The sequence below is a fragment of the Theobroma cacao genome, chromosome 2, assembly GCF_053813885.1.
Source record: "Theobroma cacao isolate CCN51 chromosome 2, ASM5381388v1, whole genome shotgun sequence".
In the NCBI taxonomy this organism is placed as follows: domain Eukaryota; kingdom Viridiplantae; phylum Streptophyta; class Magnoliopsida; order Malvales; family Malvaceae; genus Theobroma; species Theobroma cacao.
In genome coordinates, this window is record NC_142640.1 from 45,040,716 (window position 1) to 45,066,417 (window position 25,702).

At 33.7% G+C, this 25,702-nt stretch overlaps 1 pseudogene; it reads left to right on the plus strand.

The window, feature by feature from the left end:
- The first annotated feature begins 438 nt into the window (after nt 1-438).
- Nucleotides 439-25,464, plus strand: LOC18609799 (uncharacterized; annotated as a pseudogene).
- The last annotated feature ends 238 nt before the right edge of the window (nt 25,465-25,702 follow it).

The following is a 25,702-nucleotide window of genomic DNA, read 5'->3' on the forward strand; positions in this document are numbered from 1 at the left end:
AATAATTTTTATTAACAAATTAGATAAATCTTATTAATATATATAATAAAAATTTTAGATAAATTATATATTATTAATAATAAATATAATAAATAAATATGAGTATTTTTATTAATAATTTGTTAATATCAATAATTTTTATATATAAGATTATAAATATAGATATAATCATGGATTATAGAGAAGCAACATCGATCACGAACAAGAGTGACCATTATGTCACCTGTACTAATTTCTTATGGAAAACAAGAATATCACAATCTAATATCCAACCTCCATGAAGTGCGTTACCGTCTAACCACACAAAAAGCGTTTACCTTTTGCAACGTGTGCTCATTCTACAGTCCCATGATTATTAAATGGTAAACAAAGATTTTGGAGATGAAACGATAGTAAAGGAGAGCTTTAGCTCCTCCTCACGCTCGAAGATTCGTAGCCATGGCTTCACCACCTCCTTGCAAGTGGCCATGGAATGCAGCTTCAACTAACTATTCAATTAATTTCTCTAATTTTCCTTCTAATTCCATTATCTTCTTTTCATTTCATTCCAAACAATGTTGGTTCGTCGTATTTTCTTCACGCGATACTTCTTTTTCTTCTTCAATAGATTCTATAAAAAAATTCGTAAATCCACACGTTTCCAATTCAAAACCCGATATCAATGCTGATTATGCTGAAAATAATGTCATTTTGACGTCTTCGTCAAATCAGAGTTCATTTAAGAAGCAAGAAACCCTAGTTTTAAGTATCTGTTTGGGAAGCGATACTTATGGAGGAGGACATTGTTTGTTTCGAACAAAGTTAGAAGCATTATTTTGCTTAATGTCATCACTCGCATTTATGGTTAGATTTTTCATTCATTTCCTTTTAATTTTATTCTGCATTATTTATTTATTACTCGTTTTCTTTTATTTATTTGTTTTTGTTGAAGCTTGTGTTTAGAATGCAGTAATACATCAAAATTGTTCCAGTCAGTTCTTTAATTAGAGTTCCATTTAGTTATCATTTTTTGATGCAAGAGCATCTAAGATTGTATTTTTATTTAATTTAGTTTTTTTTTAATTTTGTTGATTTAGGATTTATTTTCTTTATTTTATTTAGATTAGGATCCTTTTCTTCTTTTTATTAGGATTTATTACTTTTAAGAATTATTATTTGATTAGGCTAGTGTCAAACCCTGTTCTATAAAATAATTACGACATCATTTACATGCTCAATAGAATGGTTACATATTTAGGAAGTTTGAGAAATCGTTAAAAGACGATATTGCCCCTAATGGTATCATTAAGTCGATTAAGCCTTAAACTAGTTCAAATAGGAATTTTAAGGTGAAATTAAGAGTTTCACAGTCTAGGGATGACTTAAAATGGTAATTCGGAGTTCAAGGATCAATTTGGAGTCAAATCAAAATTTTCACTATCTAGGGGCAAAATGGTCATTTGCCACTTGGGGACAAAATGAAAATTTTTAGAAATGATTTTTTTGGTCCATTTGACTTATTGGAGTATGATTTAAGTATTGGAGTATGATTTGAAGTTTAGAAGTGAAAAATTTTAATTCCGGTATAATTTGGAGTATAAGGGTGAAATGGTAATTTTGCCACCCCGGGGGCAAATCGATAAATTTTTACCCCTGACACTTGTCAAGACCAAGGGATTTTATTCATCATGAAAATGGATAAACATGAGAAATGTGTGGTGGAGAATTAAAGAATTAAAAGTCAAATATTTAAAATTTGAGCCAATAAGGAAATGCCATGTGTCATGTTTTTATTATTTTATTATTTCTTTATAAAAAGGCAAAAAATCAGCCCATTTCTCCCATAGTGATCAACCAAACCAGAAGAGAAGAGAAACCAAGGAAGAACAAACCCTAGGTAGGAAAAATCAAAGAGAAAGTGTTGGAATTCAAGGATTTGATCAAGCAAAGGTAAAATTTCTTTGATTTTGCTAGTGATTTACCTTACCCATGCATTTTTCCTTATTTTTCATGGTTAAATTACATGTTTTCATGATGAAATTATGGCTGGTCAAAATGGGTATAAAGAGAGAAAGGTGTTGGAATTGTTTGATTTTGAGTTATGTTGGTGTTTAGAGTTAGTTAAACATGTTTAGAAACAAAACAACAAGAAAAGAATCTATTTTCCCCATGAACCTTCAATGGCCGAAAGTTCCAAGAAGAAAAGTGAAGTTAAATTTGCCTAATTGTGTGTTAATTAGTTGTACTTGGTGAATTGAGGGATTGAAAAAGAAATGGAGAAAGTTGGAGTGAAATTGGACGCATTAGCCAATTTATTGGATGAAAAATTGACTTAGGTCAATACCGGGTCTAGATGGCTACCTGTGCATTTTTCATTTCATATCATGCATATATATCGAGCTTGAAATAGCTTATGACTGTTAGACACAATTTAATTGAAATATGTGTCATGGATTATGGCTAGGTGGTGAGCCATTAGATACGGGTAAAGGACTGTACCCGCGGACTGAAAATAGGAGTATATCGACTCCTAGAACAGTGAGTAAACTTACTATCGTCTGAATTATCTAGAGTAGATTTATTTAATTGTGTGATTTTATGGAAAAATGATTTAATTGGAAAATTATTGTGCTTTATGGGAAAATGAGATTTTATAAAATAATTTTATAAAATTTTTGCAAATTTAATAATGATTTCAAAAATAGAGTAATTGGAGACCTATACTATGATTGTGTTGTTTATCTATGATTTTACATTAAATGGCTTATGATAAATGTGGGTATGACTGGTTATTTTTATGATTTCAAGAATATGTGAACTGCTTTGATTTTCCTTGAGTGTGTTAAGTGAGCCATGTCATACTATTGTGATTTTATTGGTTGGTGGATTATAAAGTGGGCACTGCAGTGACAGCGGTTCCGTGGCCCAGCCTAATTAGAGGGGCATGGTTCCCAATTATTGAGCTTACCTCGATTAGAGAGGCGCGTAGGATAACTCTCGAGGTAGGATTTGAGTACACTTCACACTGGCTACCACGTGAAACTGAGACTCAGCCAACGCCAAGGAACGACTGTGTTGTCAGAGGTGAAATGTGTTTGTGTGTGTGAAATAAACAGCCTTGGCGGTCTCGATAAGATGCCTTCGCGGGGTATCCCCGAGAATGGATTTTTGGCAAGGGCCAAGTTTTTGAAAAGTGCATAAGCCATGTTGAGTAATTGAATGAAATCCAATTATTTATATGGGTTGGGATGAATTATTTTAATTGTCTCCTATTACTCGGCTTTAGATTATTTTGATGATGTCTGTCTACTCACTGGGATTTTATAATCTCACCCCTTCTTCCTATACATTTTTCAGGCTCAGGACAATTTGTTGATAGTTGATTAAGACGAGAATTAATCTGGGAGTTGCATCCTAGAAAGTAAGGGTTCATAGCCCTACATCTTCTTAGTTAGTTGGTGGCCCACGTGTCACTGTAAAAGTAATTTTAATCTTCAGTTATTTGATTTAAAATATGTATGAATATATTTAGCTTTTACACCATGTTTTTGGCGAGTTTCGGTATTTTCAAAGAAAAATGACGAAAATGCCCCTCTGAGCCAGAAAGTAATATTTTATTGTTTTGATTTGGAAATGACTTATGATTTTTTTGAAATGTGAGATTTAATAACTGTCGCTCAGTGGGGAGATGCGGAAGATGATGCTAAGCCACTGGCTCGATGGGAGTTTCGGGTCGTGATAGCTAGTCATGTTGTATTTAGGAATAGAACATTTATTTGATTTAAATCTCTTGTTAACTATTCTAATTGTATTATACGACTAGAACTAGAGTTTTATTAGGACATGGGCCTATAATATTATAAATAAGACTTATAGGCTTAGTTATTATTCACATTCAAATTAAGAGTTAATAAAGAATATTTTCTTAAGAAAGAGTGCTTATTTCTTTAGGCTCTTTTTAAAGAGTAAAAGATTTTAGTATCTTAGGCCTAGCCAACCAAAGTGAGATTTTGGCTATATTTATCTTAGTGGGGTTTTGAACCTTACCAAGATTGGTGATTCACCTTAGTGGGATTTTCAACCTCATCACAATTGGTGTCTTTTACAATGCTTAGGCGTCTTTACAACTCCCTGGCGTCAGTTTGGTATCAGAGTGGGAGGATGATTGTTCGTTGCGTAGTTTAAATTCGCTATTAGGTTTTGACACTCTTTGTTCGGGTAATTCTATTTCTTTTATTATTTTATAGTTATATCATCATCTTTTTTCTATATCACCACATCGTCATTACCATACAATAAAATACCGCTAAGACCCCAAAATCGTTAAAAAAACGATCACAAGATCGAGATTGTGGAACTACGTCATGAAATTCAAGAATTACAAGAGCAACTCGTAAGACGTGATGCTCATATCAACAATAGCAGCTCTAGGGATGAGGAGAATGATACTAACCCGTTTCATCAAAATTCATCATCTGATGAAGAAGTACCTCTTTGTCACCCGAGAACTGCTGCTATCAGAGATTTGATAATCAAAGTCAATATTTTTGAGTTTAAAGGAAGACTTCACCCTGATGACTTCCTTGATTGGCTTTTCATAGTGGAAAGAGTTTTCGATCTCAAAGGTATTCTTGATGAAAAATGTGTGAAGCTTATGGTAATTAAATTGAAGAAGCACGCTTCCATTTGGTGGGAAAATCTCAAAAAGGCAACGAGAAAGAGAAGGCCGCAATAAGATCAAAACATGTGATAAGATGCGTCAAGAACTCAAGCGTAAGTTCCTTCCTAAGTATTATTGAGTAGAAATTTGTATCAAATTTCATAACTTGAGGCAGAAAACAATGTCGGTGGAAGAATATACAATGGAGTTTGAACAACTTCACGTGAAGTGCGATGTCCATGAACTTAAAGAATAAACTATGGCTGGTTATCTTGAGGATTTTAATGTTGAAATTGCATATATTGTTCAAATACAACCATATTGGAACTTAAATGATGTCATAAGATTAACATTAAAGGTTCAAAAACAATGATCATAGAAAAGCTTAGTGATAGGAATCTATCTTAAACCATGGAAGTCAAAGTTCAGCAACTATTCTGCCTCCAAAGGTAAATTTTTTCGAAACTGTAAACAATAATGATAAAGAAACTACTTTTACTTGTGCTTCAAATGCTAAGGATTTAGGCATATTACTTCGATTGTCCGAATCGAAGAATTATCTTCTTAGTAGAAGAAGAAAGTTTGGAAGAACCTAGCATGGAAGAAATAGAGGATGAGCTAGAAATATTCAACAACGATGAAATAAAAGAAGTTTCTACCGACCATGGAGAAGCTTTTGTTGTTCGTCGTAACCTTAACACTGCTATGATGACTAAAGGTGAAAGTTGGCTTCATCATAACATATCAATACAAGGTGCACATTCTAAGGGAAGGTTTGCAATGTCATTATTGATAATGGAAGCTGTGAGAATGCTGTTGCCAACTACATGGTGGAAAAGTTGAAACTTCCAACTAAAGTACATCCTCATCCTTACAAGTTATAATGGCTGAGAAAAGGAAACGAAGTTAAGGCAACGACGTGTTCTTGTGTTCAATTCTCTATTGAAAATAAGTATCAAGATGAAATCTGGTGTGATATTATCCCAATGGACACATGCCACCTGTTGTTGGGACGCCTTTGGCAATATGATCGTCGAGCTCACTGATAACTCTATAATATAGAGTTATTTGAGCTTAATTTTGATAGTAATTTAGCTTAATTCTTGTAGTAATGTACAAAAATTAGTAGATTTTATTTAATAATTTTAAATTAGTTATTTTAGGTGAGTCAATCTAATCTTAGTTAATTTTATACTTTATTTGGTGTTAATATGGTTAAGATAGCTTGTTATTGATTTATTTGTGCTATTGTATGTATTTGATGAAAGAAGAATTTTAGTAAAAGAATGAGAGAACTAAAAAACACTAGATTGACATATGAGAGTTAAGCCACAGAGTCATTGAAGGACTTTGAAAGATTCAAGGAAATTTGGATATCAAGAATACAATCCTTGGTTTTTTCTATCTTTTTGTTATTATCTTATTCTCTTGGTTTTAATGTTTAAATTTTATTCAATGATGATGTGTGACTTGATGGGGAACTAAATTGTTAATCTAAGATTATGATTGAACTCAATATGTAATCTGAATTATGTATCTCTCTTTTACTTATGTTTGATAGATTTAAGTTGTTTATTTTATTCTTTTCTTAATGCTTTTAGTTGACTGGCCACCAATTAGATTAAATTGAAAACTTAGGTTAAACCCTGACGAAGGAGATTTAGGTAGATCTTGAATATAATAGTTTATGATTGAATACACTTAGTTGATTAGGTGGTTTGATTTGCATATAGGGTAAACATACACCTATAAGCCATACGTAGTCAAAATTAGAGCACAAACTTAATGAATTTTTCTACAATATAATTTGCATAGATATATAGTAAATTAATTAGGAGAGGTATTTTTATAAGAAACTCAACAGAGACTTGTAAATAATTTAGGACCCTAGGTTATTAACTTAATCCATTAAACTAAGTTAAGAGAGAGAAACAATATTCAGATGAAATATTAAGGGATATCATAATCTTAGGTTTGATAATCACTAGAAGTTAATAATTTTGTTGATATATTAGTTTTAGTTTTTAGTTTATTAGTTTTAAATTTTAATTTTAATTGTTTGGATAAAATTAGGGTGTGCTAATTTTAGTAGTTAACAGTAAAGATTAATTCAATTCTCTATGGGATCAACACTTTACTCATCTCTATATTATCTTTACGATACGTGCGTTTGCGTAAGAAATCAACAACTGTCACGACCCGGAACTCCCATCGAGCCCGTGACAACAGCCGCGACGTCCCGATAGGTACTCATTACCCCGAATGCCGATCGAAACCCCGCAAGGCTTAGCATCAGCTTCCGCATCTCCCCGGTGAGCGACAGTTATTAAATCTTGCATTTCAAGAAATCATAAGTCGTTTCCAAATCAAAACAATAAAATATTATTTTCTGGCTCACAAGGGCATTTTCGTCATTTTTTTTTTCAAAAATATTGAAACCTGTAAAAAACATGGTGTAAAAGCTAAATATGTTCATACATGCGTTAAATCATATAACTGAAGTATAAAATTACTTTTACAGTGACACGTGGGCCCCCAACTGACCAAGAAGGTGTACGGCTACAAACCCTTACTATCTAAGATGCAACTCCGAGATAAATTCTCGTCTTAATCAATAATCAACAAACTGTCCTGAGCTTGAAAAATGGATAGGAAGAGGGGTGAGATTATATAATCCCAATGAGTAAACAATTACCATCAAAAGCATCTAAAGCCGAGTAGATGGAGACAATATAAAAAACGTTATATCTCAATAATGTTCATAACGCAAAATTCGTTTCAATCTATACCAAGCAATTTCTTTTCATCAAAATTTCCCGGCTTATGAATTTCTTAAACTTGGTCCCTGCCAGAATCATTCTCTCGAGTACCTTCGTCAATATCCCACTAAGATCGCCAAGGCTGTTAAATGTACCATACCCATAAACTTGTTTTCACATCTGACACACAGTCGTTCCTTGGCGTTGGCTGAGTCCCACTCTCACGTGGTGGCCCCGAACGTGAGGTGTACTCAAATCTTACCTTAGGAGATACTTCATCCAACATCTCCCCCCGGAGGTAGTTATATAATTGGGTTACCGTGCCCCTCTCATTGGCAGTCCACGGAAACCCCCACCACTGCAGTGACCGTTTAATATACCACCAGACCCATAAAATTTCCAATAGCATAATATGGCGAATAAAATTTAATCCAGTCTACCTAAACCAATCCAAAACTGTTCACATATTTCATGCCAACCCCAAAAATTTAGCAATCATGCTACCATAGTGTCATAAGCCACAATTTCAATAACATATAAAATTATAAATTCAACACAGTCTCCATATACTCAATTTTCTCAAAACAATATTTAATTTCAAAGCCAGTATAAATCTCATTTTTATTGGAAAACATAATATTTTATAATTTAAACTCACCATTCGATAAAAGTATTAAACAAGTATAATTACTCTAGATATTTAAGACGATAAATTGTCTACTCATAGTTCTAGGAGTAAAGTACTCCTAACCCCAGTCTTCAAGCACAATCTTTGTACTTTTACTAGTGTAATTTGCTCACCATTTATCCACAATGTACAATACATAATTCACCACATCAATACTTGACTATTATAAAATCAATTCAGGCTCGGTGTATATGCATGATATGATATGCAACTTATCCGACTACTACTTAAATGCGATGCTGACCTAATTCGGCCTATTACCCGATTAAATCACAATTGTGTCCGATTTGGCTCCAAATTGCACCATTTCATTTCTAATATTTCAATTCACTAAATATAATTCCAATAGTCTAAAATTCAGCCTAACAACCCTCACAATTCTTCTTGAAAATTTCGGCCATTGTGGTGCACTAACACCGTGATTTTTCTTACTTAATTTTTTTCACCATTATTCATCATTTTTTAAGCCATTTCTCTTGAAATAACAACAATCCATCACCCACACACATCAAGGAAGATTCGGCCATGAAGATTCATGGGGAAAATGGATTTCGTTCTTGTTGTTTTGCTTTTAAATATGCTAAACTAACTAAAAACACTAACATATCTTAAAATCAATTCAATCCAACATCTTTCTCTCTCCATACCCATTTTGACCAGCCATGAATTCATCATGAAAACATGTAATTTAACCATGGAAAATAAGGAGAAATGCTTAAGGAAAATAGATTTCAAGCTTAAGTTGAAAAATCCTACCTTTTTCACTTGTTTTCCTTGATTTTTCACACTTTTTCTCTTGAAATTCTTCACCTAGGGTTTGTTCTTCCTTTCTTTCCCTCTCTTCCTTGCTTGGCTGAATATTTGGAGAGATAATGGGATGATTTATGCTGATTTTTAAGTTAAATAATAAAATATCCTAAGCTTGACACATGGCATGTTTCCATTGGTCCAAATTTTAAATATTTGACTTTTAATTCTTTAATTCTCCACCACACATTTATCATGTTTATCCATTTCCATGATGAATAAAATCCCTTAGTCTTGACAAGTGTCGGGGGTGAAAATTTATCGATTTGCCTCTCGGGGTGACAAAATTACCATTTCAACTTATACTCCAAATTATACCAGAATTAAAATTTTTTTTTTCACTTCTAAACCTCAAATCATACTCCAATAAGTCAAATGGGGCCAAAAAAATCTTTTCTAAAATTTCCATTTTGTCCCCAGGTGGCAAATGACCATTTTGCCCATAGATAGTGAAAATTTCGGTTTGACTTCAATTTGATCCTCAAACTCCAAATCACCATTTTAAGTCATCCCCGGACTCTGAAATTCCCAATTTCACCTTAAAATCCCTATTTTAATTAGTTCGAGGTATAAATCGACTTACTTGTACTTCGAAGCACAATATCGACTTTTAAATATTCTTCCGAGGCTGTTCAAATTTACAATCACTCTATTAGTCTCATGTGTAACATGGTAGATAATTTAGGGCCTATAATATTGACAACAACACTCACTATGATGGATACAAGAATACTTATTCCTTCATCAAGGATGGAGTAAAAATTATGTTAACTCCATTAAAGCTAAAAGATCGACCAAAGAGACAAAAGGAAGATAAAGCACTCATCACTGTGTTTGGCTTAAACAAAGTTTACCGTGAGTCAAGCCTTTTATTAGTTTGTGAGGAGAATGAAGTATCTTCACCCTTATCTAAAGATGTCAAACCCATAATTGAGGAGTATTGTGATGTTGCTCTTGATCAGATACCCTATGGACTGCCACCAATGCGAGATATTAAGCATGCCATTGATTTCATCCCTGGTTTTATAATTCCAAATAAGCCTGTTTATTGCATGAGTCCACAAGAGCATCAAGAGTTACAACATCAAGTCAAACAACTTTTGGAGAAAGGCCTGGTAAGAGAAAGCGTTAGCTCTTATGCTGTTCTTGTTTTATTAGTTCCAAAAAAAGATGGAACATGGCGTATGTGCATTGATAGTTATGCTGTGAACAAACTCACCATCAAGTATCGTTTTCCCATTCCTAGACTTGATGATTTGTTGGATCAATTGCATGGTGCTATTATCTTCTCCAAGATTGATTTGTGTAATGGTCATCACCAAATTCAAATGCAACTTGGAGACGAATAAAAAACAACCTTCAAAACACTGAATGGATTATTTGAATGGTTGTTGTGGACTATGACAGTATGTGGAACCAAACATCTACAAGGAGTATGTTAAGACTTACTACTTAGAGTCGAGTTTTTTCTGACCCGAAGAGAATGACGCGGGATCATCTAGGATTGTAGTTTATTTATTTAGTTTTTTCTAATTTTAGTTGATTTAGGATTTTTTTTCTTCTATTTAGATTAGGATTCTTTTCTTCTTTTTATTAGGATTTTATTACTTTTAAGAATTATTATTGATTAGGCTAGTCATGTTGTATTTAGGAATAGAACATTTATTTGATTTAAAGCTCTCGTTAACTATTCTAATTGTATTAGACAACTAGAAGTAGAGTTTTATTAGGACATGGGCCTATAATACTATAAATAGGACTCGTAGGCTTAGTTATTATTCATATTCAAGTTGAGAGTTAATAAAGAATATTTTCTTAAATAGGAGTGCTTATTTCTCTAGGCTCTTTTTAAAGATTAAGAAGTTTTAGTATCTTTGGTCTAGCCAACCAAAGTGGGATTTTGGCTATTTTCACCTTAGTGGGGGTTTTGAACCTTGTCAAGATTGGTGATTCACCTTAGTGGGGTCTTTAACCTTGCCACAATTGATGTCTTTCACAATGCCTAGGTATCTTTATAATGCCTTGGCGTCATTTTTGTTACTTGTTTTTTGTTTGTCAAAGCAAAGGTATACTTTGAATAATTAAAAACAAAAAACAAACTTTTTTTCATGAATAATAAAAATGCATAATTGTAATTTATATAAAAGAATATGCCTTCTAGTTTAGTTTTTTTTTTCATTTTTGATTAAATATGATTTTGCTAACAACTTTTGAGGAAGTAAAATGCCAAATAGTTGAAAAGCAAGTAGTAACAGAGTGAAACTGAGTCTAAGTTACTTAGCTGTGGAATTATGTTTAGTTCACTAGCAAATGACAATTGAAAATTTTTGCTTTTAAGATTGCAAAGTTTATAAATGTGTTGTATATAACTAATAATAGTGTCAAGCTTGAGACAAGGTTGGTAATTCATGTAAGGTTGTTTCTAGGGCTCATGAATGGCTCATTTAAAACTTGTTCTTGAGTTTGTTTATGTGTTCATTTATTAAGAACGTACTTAATGTGGTTAAATATAAAATTGATAGTTAAATGTTTTTGAAAGATTTTTTTTTTGTATTTGTTTCTTAGTTTTTATTTTTATTTAGATTGTGGTTGTAGAATTTTGGTTATAATAGATTTGAAATTAGTTGTGTTTCTGTTATCAAGCTTGAAATTAAATAGTTAAGCTTTAACTTACAAGTTTGAGCTTGATTAGAGCTCAATTAAAGCATGATCTTAAAATTTTCTTCAATAAAAGACCTTGATTTTGAAATATTGAGCTTAAAGATGAATTTAAACCAAATAATTGCTTACTGCATAATCTCATTCCTAGATCTGGTTTACTTTCATCCTGTAGCTAGTAATATTCCTGTTGTAAAAGAGGTTGAAGCTATCATGGATCCATCGACCTTCATGGTTGTGCTATTTATGGTGTCAACCATTTTGCTCATCCCATTTGTAGTGTGAGCCGAGGTGATATTCGCACCCGTAATGTAGGGATAGAATTGGGTTTTTGGGTCAGTTTGGGATACCTAATGCATGCACTTGCACTGTTAACCTCTTATGCTGGGTGTCACAAACTACGTTCCTTCGCTTAAGTATGTGATAGTCCGTGGGGCACTAGAGTGAAAGCTTCAACTCAAGTCAGCCAATACTCAGTTATATCTTATCTAACAATAATAATAACAACAAATCAGACTAAAAGAATCCGCATCAAAATAAAAAGGCATATCGAATGCCATATATACAACCACTAAATCATAAAAAGGAAAAATATTTTATTATTATGAAATTAATTACAAAGGGTCCAAGACATGCCATCGTCAAGCCATAGATGCAACCCTAGATGATTTGCTACAAACATACCTTTACCAGTGAGGTGACCCAACAATCTACCTACCACTCACCCCCTATAAAGAGTTTATGAGATTTTACAAGTATTTTACCAGTAGCCATTACATCGCTTAGAATGAGAACATTCCTTTCCTAAAGGGTCTTTTCCCCTAAAGACTTAATAAGTATTTTTGGAGGTATCACCACGAGCTATTACATTGTTTGAAAAAGGGACATTTCCCTTACAAGTACAAAAGACTCAATCTCATAGACAACTCTACCCTATCATAGTTTGGTACAAGGTTGGCTCATGATATCTGTCATGATGTGTGGGTCCAGGAACTCGACCGCTAGATGTGGGTAACTTAGAGAGTCACCACCAATCCTTTTTTTACCTAGGTGTAATTGGCCACCGATTAAATTTGTTCTATTCGACGGAGTTCTAAAACAACTTTATATCCATCTAAAGAACAACAAACTTGTCTATGTATTTTATTTAGAGTTGAGTTCGAGAGTACTATTATGCACAAGGAAGGATTAGCACCTCTATGACACCCCGTTCCACCAACGTTACCATTTAATCATGTATTATCCTAACCCATTAATTTTATTCTTATATTTCTTTAATTATTATTTATTTAATTTATCTTTTATTCTATTAACAAATTAAAATATTCTGTTTCGTTTTATGAGTGTGACATGAATATGATGCGATTATGAAATGCGTAGCAAAAAATCCCAGTAATGCCAAATGAAACCTTTTATTGAGGATATTTCTCAAATACGCCCATCATACTGGTGAGATTCAAGAATATCCTATCACTTAGGGAATTATTAGGAAAACTCACCTTCACAAGTTTAACAAGTAAATCTTATCATCGGGGCAGTAGTGTGGCAAGTAAAAAATGATATTTTTTCGTGAATGTAAACCTACTACGAATGGAAGCTTTTTATTAAAGAAATTCTCTAAGCCCTCCTAACATATTGATGGGACTTGGAGGTATCTTTTTACTTAAGGAATTTTTTGAAGAAACTCGCCTTCGAATGCTCCTCGAAAAGTCCCTTCATCGAGGCTTATACTCGTATACAAAATATGTTTATATGCCATGACATTTAACAATGTAATAATGGTACATGATGCACTCATAATTTTAATATTTGTTTCTTATCTCTAAAAATTTTATTATTGTTCCCTATATGCATATATACCATGAACGAATATTTTATATTTACTTATTGCTCCTATATAACCATTTTTATTTCATCATGTATTTTTGCTATGTAAGTACTGTACTTACTTATTTTACTATATGAACTTCTCTAAAATCATATTTTTGAACCAAGTATATTTATTTTATAATTATGATTATTTATGTATATGTACTTTATCCATTTCTTTTTGTATTATTATTGTTATTATCATGTTAATTGTTATCATCATTTCCTCATCTCTTTTGTTTTTTATATTTTTGACTAATTGGTAATTGAATATATATAAATTTTTTTATTTAAAATTAAGAACATCGAAATTCCAAATTAAGACCACCCCATCGAACTGGTGGGGTTTTAATCAAAATCCCTAACCTAAGGAAATTCACTCGAAATTGTGACTTTTCACGTTCCATATGAATATCCCATCATCGGTATGATTTGATATTCTCCCATTAGCAATATTACAGATATTTTACATTTAATAATTTCATGCTAAGTCCCATCCTTTTATTTATTTTTTTATGTATATGCCTATATGAATATAAACTTATATAATTAAATGTGTTGTGCCTAACGTATCCTTTACGTTTGATCTACCCTTTCTATTTGACTCACTTTCATGTGATTACCTGTTTTAACATTATTTTTATTTGATCTATTTTTCTTATGGCAAAATATACTTATGCTTCATATTTTCATACATGTTTTAGCTAGATTAATTTTTCATAACTAAATATTATTTTATTTACTTGATTCTATTTTTAACCTCTAGGTATTTATTTATCTATCCCATATATTTGTATTTTTAACCTAGATCTACTATTGTTTATTACTATTTTATTAGTTAGGCATTCCTCTTTATTTATATACTTATATTTTAACTAACTAAACCTATCACTTTATTATTAAATATTTATCTACTTCTTTGTTTATAATTTGTTTTTGCTTTTCCTTTTCTACTTTATATTTTTACATTAACATATAATATTTTTTTTATATATAATTTTTTTATCTTTTCATTTTAATTAATCACGTACTAAACTAATATATTTTCCACAAAATCTTTAGACTAAGCCTAATGCAACAAAATCGAACAAGCCCACAAAGAAAAAGGGTTTACCTTCCTTGGGAAAGAAGCGGCCCAAGACAATCAAGCTCGCTTCCAAATCTACTTCCCAGGGCTCAAGAATCCTTACTCAAAATGCATCGTTTTGGTGCTTTGCACAATGACTCCTCCTTTCCAAATGGTGGCAAAATGACGTCATTTTGTAGTTATTAAACTTGGGTAGAAAAACCTTTTTTTTATTCTTCCCTTATTTCTTTTCTTCACTTTCTCTCTCTAATCGGCTATCCTCTCTCCGTTCTCTCTAAAATTTTCAACCTTCCTTCTCTCTCACTCAACCTTCAATCACCGTCGGTCCCCTCATTCTTTTTTTTTTCTTTCCTTCTTTCTCTTTTTTTCTTGCTTTTCTTCTTTCCTTATCTCTTTCTCTTTTTGTTTTCTTTCCTTCCTTCTCTTTCTCTTTTCAGCTTTCCTTCCTTCCCTCTCTTTTGTTTTTCTCTTCCTTTCCTTCCTTCTCTCTCTTTCGACTTTTTTTCCTTCCCTTTTTTTTTTTTTTCTATTTCCTTCTTTCTCTTTCTCTTCCTTACTAGCGTCTTTTCCTTCTCTTTCTCTCTTTTTTTGCTTTTCTTCCTTGCTTCCCTCTCTTTTTTTTTCTTTTCCTTTCCTTCTTTCTCTCTCTTTTTAGCTTTCCTTCCTTCATTTTCTCTTTTTCTTCCTTCTCCCTCTCTTCCTCGTTGACATCTTCTCTCTCTCTTTCTTTTCCATTAGCAGGCAACTTTGTCACCAACCCTCTTTTTTTTTTTTATTTTGACACAACCCATAAAAAAATCCACTATTCTCCTTTCTCACTACCGAAACCCACCTTTCAACCACTAGCTTTCTCCTTTTTTTTATATGTTTTTTTTTGTTGTGATTTTTTGATTGATTTTTTTAATTATGGCTAGGGTAGTTGGCTAATAGAATTTAGAATTTTCTCTGATTGTTGGTTTTTGGTTTAGAAAATAGGATTTAGTTTTTTTGTTGTTGTTAAATCCTCCCTGCCTTTATGAGTTTCAAAAATTTTTATAGTGCCGAGTTGTCCAGGTTTTGGACAATCTCAAGAGTGAAATCATGCTCTTCTAAGCATGATTTCACAAGAGTATTGGCAATAAGAGGCTTAGGGTGGCAACTAGAGGTGACCCCTTCTTCCCTATATCTGCCTACGTCCAAGGGCATTAAATGCCCTGCAATGGTAATGATTAGAGGAGCTGGTATGATGGCCATAGGCCTGAAAAACACTAACCGTGGGAAATGGGGCATAGGCAACTGTGCACTATTTTCCCCATCTTTTTTCTCTCTTTTTTATTTATTTATTCATTTATCAATTTTTTGATTTATTCATTTACATATTTTTATTAATTATATTTGGGATTCTTGGGTAAGTGTCTACAACATCCTCCCCTACTCAATCTGTCGATGTCCTCATTATCTGGTTGGCTTGAAACTCTTTAATCTTCTGCTGTAAGGTGTGGAGGTCAACTTCATTCTCTTCGGTGATCTCATCTAGTCTCGAACCTTCCCATTTCGCCAGGTACTTTTGTGTTGGTTGTCAGTTGATGGTCATCATCCTCTTTGCCAAAATCTCCTCCATTCGTCGCTATGATGGTGGCTTGGTGTTGATGGCTGTTCTTGTGGCTTGACTCCTACTTGCACTTGCTAGAGTTGTGTGGAACGGCTTCAGATTGCTGATGTGAAACATGAGATGTACCTTCATCCACTTGGGTGGATCAATCCTGTAAGAAGTCTTCCCCATTTTGGCTACCATCGATACTAAACCTTCATACTTCCGTACTAGTCATCTATCTCTCTTCCTTAGGAATCGAAATTGTTCGAGGTACCAACTTCACTAGCACTAGGTCTCCCACCTTAAATTTTTGTTTTCTTCGACCTTTATCTGCCTACTCATTCATCCAGTTGAAGGCTTTCTTTAAATAAGCTTTGGAGATTTCAACATTTTGCCTCTATTTCTTAGCAAAGTTAAACGTTCGTGGTCTTTTCTCAGTATACGATTCCATTGAAGTATGTAGAAGTCTAGGTTATTGTCTACTTACAACCTTTAAAAGGGTTCTATTGGTGGTTGAGCTATTCTGTGAGTTGAAACATAGTTAAGCCACATCTAGTAGGTTGGGCCAATTCTTTCGATTCACCTGTACAGAGTGTCGTAGGCATTCTTCCAATAATTGATTAAAGCATTTTGTCTAACCATCTATTTATGGGTGATAACGGGAGGATACATTGAGCTTTACCCTTAATAGCTTGAAAAGCTCTTTCTAAAAAAAGTTGATAAACCTTGGATCTTTGTCGTTAATAATGCTCTTTGGAACACCCCAATATTTTACCTCATGTTTAAAAATCGTGCGAGCCATTTCTTCTGTAGAGCCAAACTTCTGTACTGGAATGAACGTCGCACACTTGGAAAACCGATCCACCACTACCAAGATTGTTGTCATATCCCCCACTTTAGGAAGTCCTACAATAAAGTCTAAAGAAATACTTTCCCAAGCTTTGGTCAGCATTGGTAGAGGTTCGAGCATTCCCATCGATCTTTGTCTGTCTACTTTGTTTTGCTGGCAAATGAGGCATGTCTTCGTATTATCCATCACATCTTGTTGCATATGAGGCCAATAGTAACCTTGTTTAGTAGTACAATAGTCCGTCACCAACCTAGATGTCCTACCCAAGGAGCGTTGTGACATTCCTGCATTAATTTCTGCCTAAGGTCTCCTGCTCTTGGAACAAATATGTGGGGTCCTTTCGTTAGTAGGAGTCCATTTTTCACCCAAAAGTATTTTGACTTTTCGCTTTCCAACAACTTCTTAATGGCTATTGCTTGAGGGTTTCGATGCAAATTTTTCTCAATCAGATTACGGATATTTGTGGTCACTCTATTGGCTGTCATTTGCATGATCACCCTTAGAGTTATAAATTCGACTTTCTTACTTAAGGCGTCTATTATAGGGTTCACTTTTCCAGTTTTATGCTCGAAGGAAAAATCAAACTCAGCTAGGAACTCTTGCCATCTCGCTTGCTTAGCTGTAAGTTTTGGCTATGTGAAAAAGTGGCTTACAGTTGTATTATCGGTCTTAACCATGAATTGTGATCCTAAAAAGTAGTGTCGCCAAGCACGTAAATAATGAATCATTATAAGTAGTTCTTTCTTCTTTGATGTGTATCTCCTCTTAGCTTTATTCAACTTTTGACTTATGAATGCAATCGGGTGTCCTTCTTGTAGCAATAGTTCTCCAAGAGCATAGTCCGATGCATCCACCTGTACCTCGAAAGGCTTTTCAATATCAAGAAGCGATAAAACAAGATCAGTCATCATCGTGTCCTTCAAACCTTCGAAGGCTTTTTGGCACTACAGTGTCCAGTTTCAGTTCTATCCCTTTTTCAATAGTTTTGTCAATGCTATTGTTCTTTTTGAATATCCTTCCATAAATCTCCGATCATAATTGGCTAGATCTAAGAAAAAACGAAGCTCAGCTGCATTCTTAAGGGTGGGCCATTCTTTGATAACTTTGACCTTCTGCATGTCCATTAATATGTCCCTTTATTCAATTATGTGGTCAAGAAACTAGATTCGGGTTTGCGTGAATGCTCATTTCTCCATTTTTACATATAATTGGTGGTCGTGTAGCTTTTGGAAAACTTGTCGCAAGTGCCGTTGATGCTCCTCTAAGGTCGAACTGTACACCATAATATTATCTAAGTAGATCACCAAGAACTTGTCCAGATAATCATGAAACACCTAGTTCATCAGTGTGCAAAAGGTAGCAGGAGCATCAGTTAGTCCAAAAAGCATAACGAGAAATTCAAATATGCCATATCACGTTATGTTGGTGGTTTTCAGCTCATCTCCCTCAGCCACTCTTACTTGATGGTAACCTGATCTCAAATTTAGTTTGGAGAAGTACTTCGCACCATTTAGCTGGTCAAATAGATCTGCTATAAGAGGGATAAGATATTTATTCTTAATTGTGACTTTATTCAAAGCCTGATAATCCATGCATAATTGTAGACTCCCATCCTGCTTCTTCTGAAACAATACTAAGGTTTCAAAATGTGCTTTTGATGGTCAGATGAATCTGCCTTGAATCAGCTCATCTAATTGTTTCCTTAACTTTGCTAACTCTGAGGGAGCCATCTTGTATGGCCCTTTTGCAGGCGGCTTGACTCTTGGAAGTAATTATATCTCGTGATCGACAACTTGTTGAGGCGATAGGACCCTTGATAGTTGTTTTGGCAACATATCTTGAAATTCTTCTAAAACCAGTTTCACTTCTTTAGGTAGTGGGTTTCTGTTATCTTCACCTTTGTAGATGGGCATGGCCATATAAAAGGGCACACCTTTCTTGATTCCCTTCTTAAACTGTATAGCTAATATCATTTTCTTTTCGCTCTTAGGTAGGATTGTAGCCAGTACCATACATGGTTGTCCTCCAAAAAACATTAAATAACTTACAGCAGGGAAAGTGATGGCTTGTACTTTCGTCATAAAATCCAAGCCTAAGACAAAATCAAAATCATCTATAATGGCTACTATCAAGTTTACCTTCCCTTCCCAAAAGCTAATCTTAATCTTTACGTCTTTAGCTGATAATTTTATTTTATAGAATTATTTTATTCTAATTTTGTTATTAAATATTAGCTAAGTCCTTAATTTTTAATTATAATTTATTTATTTTTAGTTGTTTTTATAATTAATTTATTTTTGAGTGAGTTATTTTAATTTTGTATTATTCTTTTTAGTTTAGTTATTATTTATTAGTTTTTTATATTTTTCATAGGAATAAAAGAATTGGGCTTAATTTTGGAAAGTGAGATGTTGAAAGACCCGAAAGTCTACTTGCATATACTTCAGTGTTTTGGCGATAACTCAAGCTACAGAGAGGTGTGATAATTCTATTTTATAGAATTATTTTATTCTAATTTTTGTTATTAAATATTAGCTAAGTCCTCAATTTTCAATTATAATTTATTTATTTTTAGTTATTTTTATAATTAGTTTATTTTTAAGTGAGTTATTTTAATTTTGTATTATTCTTTTTAATTTAGTCATTATTTATTAGTTTTTTATATTTTTCATAAGAATCAAAGAATTGAGCTTAATTTTGGAAAGTGAGATGTTGAAAGACTCGAAAGTCTGCTTGCATAGACTTCAGTGTTTTGGCGATAACTCGAGCTATAGAACTCCAAATGATGCGATTCTTGGACCATTGGAAAGCACAAAATCAATCCAGAATCTTGAGACTCAAGTGGGCCAACTTGTCAATTACATCAACAATCGGCCTCAAGAAATTTTACCAAATAACACTGAGCCTAATCCTAGAAGAGAAGAATATGGTAAGCATCTTGATGAGGGAAATGGCAAAAATGTGGTAAATGATGGAGATAAAGTAGATCAAGGAAATACTTCCAGCAATCAAGTTCAAGATGAAAAAATTAAGCAAGAAGAGAAAGTATCTACACCACCACAAGTGAAGCCATATGTGCCTCCTATTCCTTTTCTAGATATAGTTGATAAGTTACCTAAAGAGACTGTTGATATGGAAAATCCAAATAAGCTCTAATGATAACACTTAAGATAGGAAGTGATGTAGGCCATCTTTGGATCGTTTAAGCCTCTTTTAGCCTACCCTATTATATTTATCCTTAGTCATCCTTTTTGAGCCTAATTTACCTTTTCTTTGTAATTACACAATTATGTTAGCCTTAAAGTCTATTTGAATCTAGCGATTTGAACCTTTCACCCTCTACGTATTTTAATCTTTCTAAGGAATGATTTGAGTCTAAGAATAAATTGAGGGAGAAAGGTGAAAAGAAAAAAAGAAGAAGTGATGGTTGTTAGGAAAATGACCCCTAGTTCATAATTATCAAAAATAAGTTTGGGGGTTGAAAAAGAAAAGAAAAAAAAAAGAAATAAAGTGTATTGTACATAGGAAAGTTTTCTTCAAGTTTGGGGGTGCTATTAAAAAAAATTGAGCTCTTTATATGTCTTAAATTGATTAAGTGCTTAGGGTGAATTTGAGCCTAAATATATCTTTTATCATACCTTGACCCTAACCTTACATTACAAGCTTGATAAAGACCTATTGATCCTTGAATAAGTGTTAATCTACATTAGTGGAGAGAGAGATAAAAAGCAAACTTTTGGGATCCTAGTACTAATCTATGCTTGGATTTGGCATAAACTAATCAATTGAACTCACATGTAATCTAAGTTTTTAATCTCTTTCTTACTTATTTTCATTGGGATTTGAATTGTTTATTCCAATTTGTTCTTAATGCTTTTAATTGCTTGATCACCAATTAAATTGATTTAGGAACCTATCCAAACGTAGGAAAGGGAGTTTAGAGTAGACTAAAATTGGGATAGCATATGATCATATTAATTGATTTTCATATAGGATAGGGATATACCTATAGGCCATATGTAGCCAGATTAGAGCCTGAACTTAATGAGTCTGTTTTAATTTCAATTCACATAAGGATATAATGTTTTGGTTAAAATAGATATTTTTATAAGATGAGTCGGGAGACCCTTATAAATAATTTAGGACCATAGGCTAGCAATTCAATCCATTGAAATAAGTTAAGGAAGAGAGGTAAGATTTAGATGAAGTGTGAGGGATATTGTAATCCTAAGCTTGTTTGATTTGATATTTTCTTAAGGTATTATTATTTTGATTTTTCTTATTAGTTTAAATTTTAGTTAATTAATTTAGTTAATCAATTAATTTTGAGTGTTTGGATAAGATTAAATTGTTCGTTTAGATGTCCACTGATAGTTACAATAATTCATCACCTTAACCAAAAGTTCCTAAAAATAAAATAAAAAAATTTTGAATTAAGACTAAATTTGCTTGGTATTAGTATTAGTAAAATTCTAGAAACAATTCCTCAGCAACGGCACCAAAAACTTGTCAGTTAAAATTCTACTACGTAAGTATACGTATTGAATAAATAGTATATAAGCAAGTAGAGTATCGATCCCACAGAGAATTGATCTAAAATTTTACTAAGTACTAAAATTATAACAATTTAATCTTATCCAAACAATCAAAATCAATTAATTAACTAAAACTAATTAACTAAAATTTAAACCAACAAGAAAAATTAAAATAATAATAACTTAAGAAAATATCAAATCAAATAAGCTTAGGATTACAATATCCCTCACACTTCAGTAGCATTTCCCATTATAGTTGAAGCTAGCAAGTTTACTGCTTTCATCTATCCAAAATCCTTCTCAACTTTAAGATTGCACCTCTTTGCCTTTCTCGGGGTGATGAAAGCGTTTAAGGCCCCCGTGTCGAGCGTGGCTTTGGTACTTTTCTCATTCAACAACACCTTTACATACATTAGATCTTGTTAGGGCTCTGTTTCCATCTTTTCTAGTTATGCTTGCAATGCGCTAAGGAAACGAATAGAACCCATTTGTGTTGGCTCTTTCTCGGCTTCTTCGACTGTGGTGTAGGGTGGAAGTGTCTCAACATTGGTAGTACATATCCCACTAAGAACTACTCAATGAGGACAATCAACTACTAAATGAGATTCCTTGCATAGAAAACAAGATATCGGTGGTTGTGGTTTAAAGTTCCATGGCTTGTTTGTTCTCAATTGGGATGAATCTCTAGCAAGTGGTCTTCTATCACTTCCCCCACTTGAGGGTCTGCTTACTCTCGAAAATTTTACCCAACTATTTGAGTTAGAGCTACTGGTCCTGGATGGAGGGTCTTTTCTTTTATTGAGTTTTCACTATAATCAGTAAAGCGCTTAGCAGCCGCTTTTGCTAAAATCACATCATGTATCCTCTGTCGCTGTAACTCTATCTTCGCCCATGGTTTTAGACCTTCAAGGAAATAAAATAGTCTATCTTTTTCAGTCATATCCCTAATATCTAGCATTAAAGTAGAGAAGTTTCTCACAAACTCTCACACTGATCTTGTTTGTGATCATTCTTGTAACTTCCGTCACACCATATACTTAACATTCTCAAAGAAAAACTGGTTCTTCAGTTCCTTCTGTAGGTTCACCCAAGTGTTGATACGGCACTCATCATCAATAAATTTAGAATGCCACTACAACTTTACATCCCTACAAAGATACATTGAAGCCAAGCCACTTTGTCCTTCTCCGACTCCATGCGCACAGCTCAAAAATATTGTTCCATACCAAAAAGGAAGTTCTCCAACTCCTTAGCATCTCGGACCTTTTAGTATCGCTTGGGTTCCGACACTTTGACCTTTTTCCCTTGATCTTTTATACTCTCACTGGCATTACCTATAGTAATAACTAAAAGATTTACCTAAGCTTTCAATTCTCCAATCTCTCCTTGAAGAGTGCTCAATGCATCCATAATCTCATTACTCAGAGTATTAATCATCTCGGACAGTTCCCACTGAACTGTCTCAATTTCATTTATTCATTCGCGAGGAACCATCTGAGCTTTTACTACGACCACTGCGGCCTCTATTTCATTAATCCTCTTATGGTCTTTTGGTGCATTTCACGTGTTCACCATTTTTACACTTTAGATCAAGATGTCTTGCTTATGCTCTGATACCAACTGTCACAAACTACGCTCTTCCATTTAAGTATGCGAGAGTCCGTGCAGGACTTGAGTGGATGCTTCCACGCAAGTCAACCAATATTCAGTTATATCTGATCCAATAATAATAATAACAACAAATCAAACTAAGAAAACCCGCATCAAAATTAAAAGACATATCAAATGCCATATATGTAACCACTGAATCATAAAAAGAAAAAATATTTTATTAATATGAAATTAATTACAAAGGGACCAAGACACACCATCGTCAGGCCATAGGGGCAGCCCTAGATGATTTATTACAATCAAACCTTCACTAGTGAGGTAGCCCAACAATTCGTCGACTACTTACCCCCTCTAAAGAGTTTACGAGATTTTACAAGTGTTCTACCAATAGCTATTACAACGCTTGAAATGACGACATTTCTTTCCTAAAGGGTCTTTCCCCCTAAAGACTTAACAAGTATTTTTGGAGGTATCACCACGAGCTATTACATTGTTTGAAAGAGGGACATTTCCCTTACAGGTACAAAAGACTCAATCTCATAGACAACTCTACCCTATTATAGTCTGGCATAAAGTTGGCTCATGACACTGGGTGTGCTTCATTTATATCTATATTCACTGTAAGTTTCTTGATTACACCCTACATATATGATAGGAAAATAGCTTGCTCTATTGGAGTACCTAAAGGTACAATTTTGGTATATTTGGGTGGGTTTATCAGGTAATTGTATTCCCTTGCTTAAAGGTATGTTAGGAGCTGTAGTTCCTGAGCTTCCCCAGTTTGGTGCCTTCGTGTCTGTCTTAGGAGTTGTAATGTTGGAATCCAGGGCCTCGCCTCCATGTGCAAGTGCTATTTCAAGTATCTGTTTCTCCATTGCGTATATCACACTATATGGTTGTTGGATCTACCTGATTTATTTTGTTAAATGTTAATACAATATTGTTACAGGTTGGAGATTTGTTGAACTTCTTAAGTACAGTATTTTTTGGTGTCCTTATGCTACGAACTGAACCTATTTCAAGAAGCACTAATAAAGAGAACTTCTTACCCCTTCTTGGATATGAGGTTTGAATTTTAATTTTATATCTGTTAAAAATTTTAAATAATGCAATTGTTTTTCTTTGTCCATGGTTTGAAAATTTTGAAGGTCCATTTAGGTATGCATTGTTGCTTTTTTGTCAACTCTATGGTATTTTCTCGGAGGCTGGCTTGATGGAAGTTGGGAGTTCAACCCATCATCTTGGTCTCAGGCAGTGTTTTGGGATTGGATGTTCACATTTCCATGGATACCTGCACTTTATACAGGCATATTCTCGACTGGGTTGTGCTTATGGGTGGAGGTAATTCTCTTAGCTTTTAGCACTCTGACAGAAGAGCCACCATTTCTAAATGCCTATTATGTTTCTGCAACTGCACTCAGTGGAACCTTATCGTTAAATATTTAAAACTTCCTATGCAACATCATCCTACCGTCTACTGTTGTATTTGTTGATTGATAGGCATTGTGTTCTATCATATTTCTGCAACTTAAATTCTTTTTGCCTTGGTCCTGATTCATATTCCTGCCAATGTGCATTTTTTATCATAATTACACATGCTAAAGCACCTATAAGTTTTATGTTTGTTGTTGTTGGAGTTATCATATAAGTTTGATGAGTCCATCTATGTTCAACTCTACACTTTTTAAATAACTGCACCCTTCATTCCTTTCGGTTCACTGACTAAATGCTTATATGGTTTTCTCTTAAAAGTTTCTTCATTCAATTACTCAAAACATTCATATAGATTTAGTGAGCTTGGTACACCTCATAAAATTAGGTCAAGAAATAAATATCTCACTGGGATATTGTTCCACCTTCATGTTTTGTTGTGAAGTAACCTTGCATCATAGCTTCTGAAGCTGTTGTTGTTTCAGTGCATTTCAAATCGAGAATCATAACCTGAGTTTACTTGGACCTTTTTATGGTTCAATGACCCACTGCTTAGATGGGAGCACATTGAGCTTTCGTCTGCTTATTTTTAGAAGTGACAAACTTAGTCCAAAAGGGTGAAAAAGTAAATTACAAGAAGCTTTTAGCTAAGAATCTTAAATGCGAACAAGGCATTTGCTACTTGCATGATAGTTCAACTTTATAGCTTTTCTTTCCTTCCTCACAAGGAACAACTATACAGCCTCCATTTCTTATGGTTTTTTGTGATAAGATACTTGAACATTGTTTCTCTGAACCATCAAAATCATGCAGATAGCTGCTGTGCGTGATGTATCAGCCACAGAAACAGCAATAACTTATGGCCTGGAGCCTGCTTGGGGTGCTGATTTTGCATGGTTTCTCCTTGGTGAAAGTTGGAGTGCCACTGGTTGGATTGGAGCTGCCCTTGTGCTATAGGTAATGTAACTTATATTCTCTCTTCATTGATCCTGTTTGGTTTCCTATTTTACAATTACCAACCTTAATGGAGGCTTGTTCATAATCTGGAAGTGACAATGTTGTGCAAAGATATCTACACACATTAAGGCCAAATGGCGAAACAGGGGAGGATGGAAGGAGGTGAGTGTAAAAGTAGGAAAGCTAATTGAGAGAAAAGAGGAAAGATTGTCATTTCCATCTATTTTGGCATAAATCA